At 39.5% G+C, this 7997-nt stretch overlaps 1 pseudogene; it reads right to left on the bottom strand.

Annotated features, from left to right (window-relative positions):
* Positions 1-5716: 5716 nt before the first annotated feature.
* On the bottom strand, positions 5717-6851 carry LOC105713131 (proteasome subunit alpha type-1-like; annotated as a pseudogene).
* Between the last annotated feature and the right edge of the window lie 1146 nt (positions 6852-7997).

Here is a 7997-nt window from a genome sequence, read left to right as displayed (position 1 = left end):
TATTTGGAGTGAGTGATGTCTGCGTCCGGGGTAGGATTTGTCTGCCTCCTGAGTTGTCCTCTTCAGCATTTCCTTATGTGATGTTCAGGCTTGTGTGGTCTGAGGAAGCTGCATCATCCTGCAGAGACTCTCTCAGGCTAGGTTGAGTTTTTTCTTCTTTCCATCCTTTGATAAGGATGTAATCTCCAGGCTGGTGCTGGTGTACTGGAAATTCTAGTGTTTGTGCCTGTGCTAAGAGATCTTTTATAATCTTTGTAAAAGAACAGGCTAGTACTTTAAGAAAAACGTGTTGTGCTTTATCTTAATGTCTAGTTTACAGAAAAACTAGATGATAGTTCTTTAACTTTTAACCAATATGTTTACACACAAAATTTCTTTTACAGTTAATGTTTTAAAACTGGCTTAGACCTTCAAAACAAAATTTAGACAACTTACTTGTATAATTTCTTTTCTATAACATTTTTCACGGCTTTCACTGATAAATTTAGACATGCTTTAATTCTTTTTTTTTTTTTTTTTTTTTTTTTGAGACGGAGTTTCTACTGTTGTTACCCAGACTGGAATGCAATGGCACGATCTCGGCTCACCGCAACCTCTGCCTCCTGGGTTCAGGCAATTCTCCTGCCTCAGCCTCCTGAGTAGCTGGGATTACAGGCACGTGCCACCATGCCCAGCTAATTTTTTGTATTAGTAGAGACAGGGTTTCACCATGTTGACCAGGATGGTCTCGATCTCTTGACCTCATGATCCGCCCGCCTCGGCCTCCCAAAGTGCTGGGATTACAGGCTTGAGCCACCGCGCCCGGCCTTAAAATATTTCTTTCTCTGCTTTTTGCTTTATCTTCTTTGTCTTGCTTTTGTGCCTCTCTTTCTCTTTTGCCTCCTTGTCTCTCTTTTTCTCTTCTCCTTCTCTGTCTTTTTCTAGTCATTTTTTATACTATTTCTTTCTTTAATCTTTCTGTTTCTGTCTGTCTTGGTCAAGCAGTGATGTCATCACTTGTAAGTCTGCTTGTTTATTGCCATAAGCTAATAGGCCAAGCAGTGAGCTGTCGACTTGAGATCAGACTTCATTATAGCTGTTTCAAGATTTTGTGGTAGATAAACTGAGTAAGCCAAGTCACTTACTGTATTTATGGGCTGAGTGGAAAAAGGTTTTAATGCCAGAATCAGGGCTCCAATCTCAGCTCTGACTGCTAAGTAAACTTTGAATTGTTCTTTCCTTAAAGTGATCTTGATGATATCCTGATCATAATAACTTAGTAATTGACTACAAAATTCACTAAGATGGCAAGTTGAAATTGGTAACATGAAGTTTAAAGAGGAAATCTGAAAGCGTCTCTGGAAACAGGGACTCAAATAATGTACTTTAACCATGAGCTTAAAGCCACAGGCAGAATAGCTTAATCTTGCAATTGAGTTTTCAGGCTGACCAAGTTTATGGACCTTAAACTGACAAACAGTTCTGAAAAAAGTGACTTAGTAGCACAGCAAAGACTATCTCTAATCAGTCTTTCATGCATATGTTTTCACTAAACTTACATACAAGTTTCATTCATTTTCTGAGAATGGGCACAACATTTTTACTTCTTAATTCAACAAATATTATTTAATTTGGTTTAAAGTTCTCCTTTAAAGGGTAATGTTTGATTTTACATGCTTAGCTTTTAATTGCTCTTTAATTCATGGGCCATCTGTAACAATCTCTCTCCTTTCAGAGATTACTGTTTTACTTAGGAGAGAGTTATGTTAGAGATAACAACAGTAGGTATTATTAGAATTATTATTATTATTATTATTGAGATGGAGTTCTGCTCATGTTGCCCAGGCTGGAGTGCAATGGCACAATCTCAGCTCCCTGCAACCACCGGCTCCTGGGTTCAAGTGATTCTCCTACCTCAGCCTCCCGAGTAGCTGGGATTACAGCTTTCATGTGCCACCAAACCCAACTAATTTTGTATTTTTAGTAGAGATGGGGTTTCTCCATGTTGGCCAGGCTGGTCTTGAATTCCCAAACTCAGATGATCCATCTGTCTTGGCCTCTCAAAGTTCTGGGATTACAGGTGTGCGCTACCATGCCTGGCCAGAATTTTAATTTTAACTTAAATTTTAGCAGAGAATTACAATTTGGGATGTTGCATGTATACAAGGAGCACATGAAATTTCACTGTGGAACATCTGTGGAGCCAGAGCACAGTGGCATGAGTCTTGGGATGGCATCCATGCAGGCCCTGCCCAGGTGTTGCTCTCTATTTGCGCAGAGAGAGAGAGAGAGAGAGAGAGAGAGAGAGAGAGAGAGAGAAAATAACGAGAATACCAAGTGCTGACAAGAAAGGAAAAAAAACCGAATTTCTCACATATTACTGATGGAAATGAAAATGGTCTCTCACTCTGAAAAACATTTTACCTGTTTTTTTTTTTAATTTTACATTTACCATATGACCCATCTCTCACTCTCCTGGGTATTTATCTCAGGGAAATGAAAACTTATGTTCCTACCAAAAAAGCACAAGTGTTCATAGTATTCTACTTGTCATAGCAAAAAACTGGAAACAACTCAAATATCTATCAACAGGCGAAACGGTAGACAAACTGTGGCACATGTGTACAGCAAACTTTTGAGCAATAAAAAAAGCAAGGATCTCGGCTGGGCGTGGTGGCTCACAAACCTGTAATCCCAGTGCTTCTGAAGGCCGAGGTGGGTGTATTGCCTGAGTTCAGGAGTTCAAGACCAGCCTGGCTAACATGGTGAAACCCCATCTCTACTAAAAATACAAAAAATTAGCTAGGCGTGGTGGTGCACACCTGTAATCTCAGCTACTTGGGAGGTTGAGGCAGGAGGGTCACTTGAACCCAGGAGGCGGAGGTTGCAGTGAGCCAAGATCGCACCACTGCACTCCAGCATGGACAAACAGCAAGACTTTGTCTCAAAAAAAAAAGAAAAAAAAAAGCAAGGATCTATTTAAGTACACCATGACTTGGTGAGATCTCAAAGGCAGTGTGTCAGATACAAGAAGTTGGTCTCAACAATTCCATAGGTAAGAATCCATTTATGTGACACTCAGGAAAGGCAAAACTATAGGAAAGGGTGGATGCCAGGGGTTGAGGTGGGGAAGGATGTGGCCATAAAGGATGTCATGAGGTGGTTGTTTGGGGTGAAGAGTGACATAACTTGTAGCCTGATTGTGACAGTGATTATATGAATCTCTATCTGTGTTGAAATTCATTAAGTCGCACGCAGAAAAGAGTCAACTTACTGTGTGTTTTTAAATAAAATAATTAAAATAGGGGTGTGGAAACTAACGTTTGCATTCACTTATTTATTCAGAAATAATTTTGAATGCATATTAATAGTAAGTGTTGTTCTAGCTGCAAAGAATACAGCAGTGAGCAAAATAAGAGGCTTAAATTATGTTCAAGGGAGACAGAAAATAAACATCAAATAAATATATGATGTGATAGCAACCAATGATGTATCCCATGGAAAAATAACAAAGGAGGTTAGGAGATAGAGAATTACATGGACAGGTATCAGCAAGTCATGACCTGAGGGTCAACAGCCAGAAGCTAAGAATAATTGTATCAATGGTCAAAACGATCAAAAGAGGAGTGACATTTCATGACACATTTAAAATTTATGAAATTATATGAATTCTATAAAATTGGCATTTCAGTATTCGTAAATAAGGTTTTCCTGGAACACAGCCGCACTCATTCATTCATGTATTGTCTTCATGCTTCTGTACTACAAGGGCAGAAGTGATGGTTGCAGAAGAGACTTATGTTTTGCAAAGCCTGACCCTTTACATAAAAAGTTTGCCAACCCCTGCTGTAGACAATGCTAAGTTAGAGTGATCAGGGAGGGCCTCTGTGATGAGGTGTCTTCTGAGCAGAGGTGAGGGGTGGACACACAGGTTATTGGAAGAATCCACTATGGTTCTAGCCCAAGTTGGGGTTGCCTGCATGGGGCATTCAAAAAATAACAAAGAGGCCATGTGTTGGGTCTGAGTGAGGGAATGCAAAGTAGGGGGTGATGGGTCAGAGGAGACTAAGAGCCTGTTTATATAGCTCAGTAGGCCATGGTGTACAATCTTGACTTTCTCTGAGCCACAAGGAAGCCATTGGAGGGGTTTGAGCAGAGACAAGATCTATAGTGCCTGGCAAATGGGAAGGGGTTTATATATGTGAGCTATTGTTATTGCCAATAATACCATGTTATAAACAATTGATTCTTGAACAATATGTGGGTTGGGGTGCTGACACTCCTGTGCAGTTGAAAATCTGCATATGATTTTTGATTTCCTAAAAACAACTACTGGCTCAGCCTGGTGGTTCACACTTGTAGTCTTGGCACTTTGGGCGATTTGCTTGAACCCAGGAATTCAAGGCTGCAGTGAGCCATGATTGCACCACTGTATTCCATCCTGGGTGACAAAGTAAGACCCTGTCTCAAACAAAAATAAAAACAAAAACAAAAAAAGTAACTATGAATAGCCTAATGTTGATGGGAAACCTTGTTGATAACATAAACAGTCGATTAAAACATATCTTGTATATTCTATGTATTATACACTTTATTACAATAAAGTAAAATCAAGAAAAGAAAATGTTATTAAGAATCATGAGAAAGAGAATGTATTTACTATGCATTCAGTGGAAGTGGATCATCATAAAAGTCTTTATCCTCATCATCTTCACATTGAATAAGATGATGAGGAAGAGGAAGGATTGGTCTTGCTGTCTCAGGAAATGCACGTAGAAATGGACCTGCACAGAGTCAAGCCTGTGTATTTGTGGGAGTTAAATGAAATTACTTCTGACTTTGTAATGTACAGGTATTCTTCATGATATAAACTTACACTATAAAAATATTTGTTATGAAGGCTTGATAGTGATAAACTAAATGAGATTATCTGAATTGAAAGCTATTGTGTATATGTAGAAGACAGTGGAAGTTTTTAAGTTGGCAGGAGTACAGGCAAGAGTGTGCAGAGTGCAACTAGCCCATGTCAGCGGCTCTCTGGGCTTGTTTGTACATACACTGCAGTATCTCTCATTTTCCCTACCATTTCCCTGAGGGTTTGGCCCAGCAAGGATCCCAGAGGTCATATCTGCTGGCAACCAGTGGTGCTAATTACTCAACTCCAATTTAAATAGTCTCTTGCACAATTTAAACACAGATAGATAGAAAACATACTCGTATATTTATATTACATTACAGAACATGGCTTTTTCCATTGCAGAAGGAATAGTTAGTTTGATTCAGATATTAGGCAATGTATTTCTTACTTCAGATACCCACACTCACCAGTGAGTAAATGTTAACAATTAAGTAACTGTTTTCAATCCACTATTTCTTGTAGAAACCCTGGATAGACTACTAGACAGACAGCTTTTTTTTTTTTTAGTCAGGGTGGTGAAACTTTATTTCACAATTGTGTTTAAAACCACAGAGACACCAATTTTCTTCATACAAAAAACATTAGTACAGGTACCCATACTTTCAAGAAAATGATTATACAGACCCTTTCAAAGAAAAATGTATTCCATTATGTGATTTCAGTGAGGTTGCTTGGAAAAAACTCACATCTGGACTGATTCCTAAAAAATAGCATTCCACCACTCTGCAACTTTTGGTTCAAAGTGTAGATTATTGTCATCAGTATGTGGTGCCTGTATTCTTACATATTTGGTAGTACATAGATAGACTAGCTTATCACTTAATATTCCATTGGTTCATCAGCCTTTTCTGCAGGTTTATCAGCAGGTTGAGCAGGCTGTGCCTGTCTCTGTGGCTTTCCTTCAAGACCTTCCAGGAATGGAGACACATCATCATCTTCATAGATTGTAAACTCCAAGCCTTTACCAACAATTCCAATGGAAACATTCTCTGTAGTTAGGTCCTGTTCTGCTGGAATTGTCTCTCTTAAGGCACGCAGACCATGTCTAACTAGTTCATTTAAATTGCACTCCATAAATTTAGACATAATTTCCTTCCTTTTACCTCACCCCTCCTTTTACTTCACCCCTCATTTGCTTGTTTGCACTCCTCAGAAACAAAAATAAAAACAAAAACAAAAAAACCCTAACTACAAATAGTCTAATGTTGATGGAAGGCTTGTTGATAACATAAACAGTTGATTAAAACGTGTCTTGTATATTCTATATATTATACACTGTCTTCTTACAATAAAGTAAAATCAAGAAAAGAAAATGTTATTAAGAATCATGAGAAAGAGAAAATATATTTACTATGCATTCAGTGGAAGTTTCTGCCTTCAGTGCCTTTGAAGTTTCCTGTCATACTCTCATGAAGGAAAAGGAGAGACGTGTGTCTCCAAGTGAGTACGAGCTGATTGGGAATGGGCTCCAATGGACGTAGCTCTGCAGTCAAAATAGCTAGCAGATGGACAGGTTTGGAAAATGTAAGGGCCCATATCTTCATAACCAGCAATAAGCAGCCCAACACCATATGGTCTCCAGCCATATTGCTGTGTTGGTATCTGGGTCTTGCTTCCAATTAAAGATACAATACAAGACACAGGAAGTGGTCTATCGAATACAAACCTGGAATCCAAAGAGTCCTGACACATAAAATTACATAACAGTCTAACATCAGCAGTAAGCTCTGCAATTGAGATACCAATATGGTTGTCAACATGGAGAATTTTTTTCTGACGAGCTTGCAACTCTGATTGTACCCTTTTCAATGCAGTCAACACTGTGTGAGTTTTTTTATTTCGGGACAACTGTGGCTGAACCTTGTTTAACAGCTTCCATTGCATATTTAGTGCGATGAATCACGCCCTGAGGGCTCCAAATAGTGACATCATTTTTGTACTGATTTCAAAACATGGTAGCAGTACGGGCCTGGTTGTTGCCTCCAGCAAAACTGAGAATCAAGGAGCTAGACAGCTTTTTAAGAGTATTTTTGTAATGTTTGAGGAAGTTACCTGGTAGTATTAATTGGGCCAGAAACATTATTGTCTTTTGTCAATTAAGATAATAGAATGCAAGTTTGTACATTCTGAAAATTTTCTGTCCAACATACTTTCCAAGAGGGATTCACTCAGCATGATAAAGGGTATGTGTGGGGCTCCTGGATCTTATACATTATCATTTCATTGTGCTTAAAGAGAAAACTGTAGCCCAGAGACGTTAAGTACATTTTAAAATTCTACAACTAGTAATGGGTCCCTAAAGTCATGAGACAGAATTATGAGAGCATTCTAGGAAACTTCAAAGGTACAAAAGGCAGAAACTGCTAATAGCATTAGTCTCTGAGGAGTGCAAATGAGGGGTGAGGTAAAAGGAGGGGAAAGAGATTTTTATTTTTAATTTTTAAAACCATGTGCTGGAAGTCTTATTCTTTGCATGCATATCTTTGATAATTTAGGGAGAATTCAGGTTGGACAAACATCCAGGAGAGTGACCAATGGCAGGACAAGACAGAGAGGTAAGCGTGAGTCCTATGGGGATGCACAGACGGAGTCCTTAATTCTCTATCAGTGAGTGAAGTTGGAAGCAGTGTAGGAAGGTGGGGAGGAGAGACCCTGACGGGAAGTAAGAGTTACTAGGAGGAGGGCTTCAAGCAGTGAGTCATGCTGTGGAAGTATGTTTGGGGCGTTGCAGGTAGTGACTGTCGGGCTGGATGAGGGAGGACCTGTGAAGGTTTAGGTGGAGAAGGTGCTGGAGGGGAAGGCAGGCCCAGGTAGTGAAGGGCCTTGTGGAATGAGCTGGGGAGCCTGGGTATCATCCTAGATGTGGTGGGGAGTCGTTCGATAATTTTAGGCAGTGAAAACTCATAATGAGATTTGCATTCTTCTAAAACCTAAGATTCTTCTTAACAAATCTTGTGGCAGTGGGTTACCCTAATATCCCACTCCTCTGATGGATAAAAGAAGAACTGTGATCCTGGCATATCTTCCCAGACACCCAGGATTATCACAGTCACCACTGCAGCAAGGCAGCATTTTCCTGCACACTAGTATTATCTTGCTA

This window comes from Aotus nancymaae, unplaced genomic scaffold, assembly GCF_030222135.1.
Source record: "Aotus nancymaae isolate 86718 unplaced genomic scaffold, 86718_ANA_hifiasm-v0.15.2.pri h1tg000028l, whole genome shotgun sequence".
Lineage (NCBI taxonomy): Eukaryota > Metazoa > Chordata > Mammalia > Primates > Aotidae > Aotus > Aotus nancymaae.
This window is presented reverse-complemented; position numbering and strand designations above follow the sequence as displayed.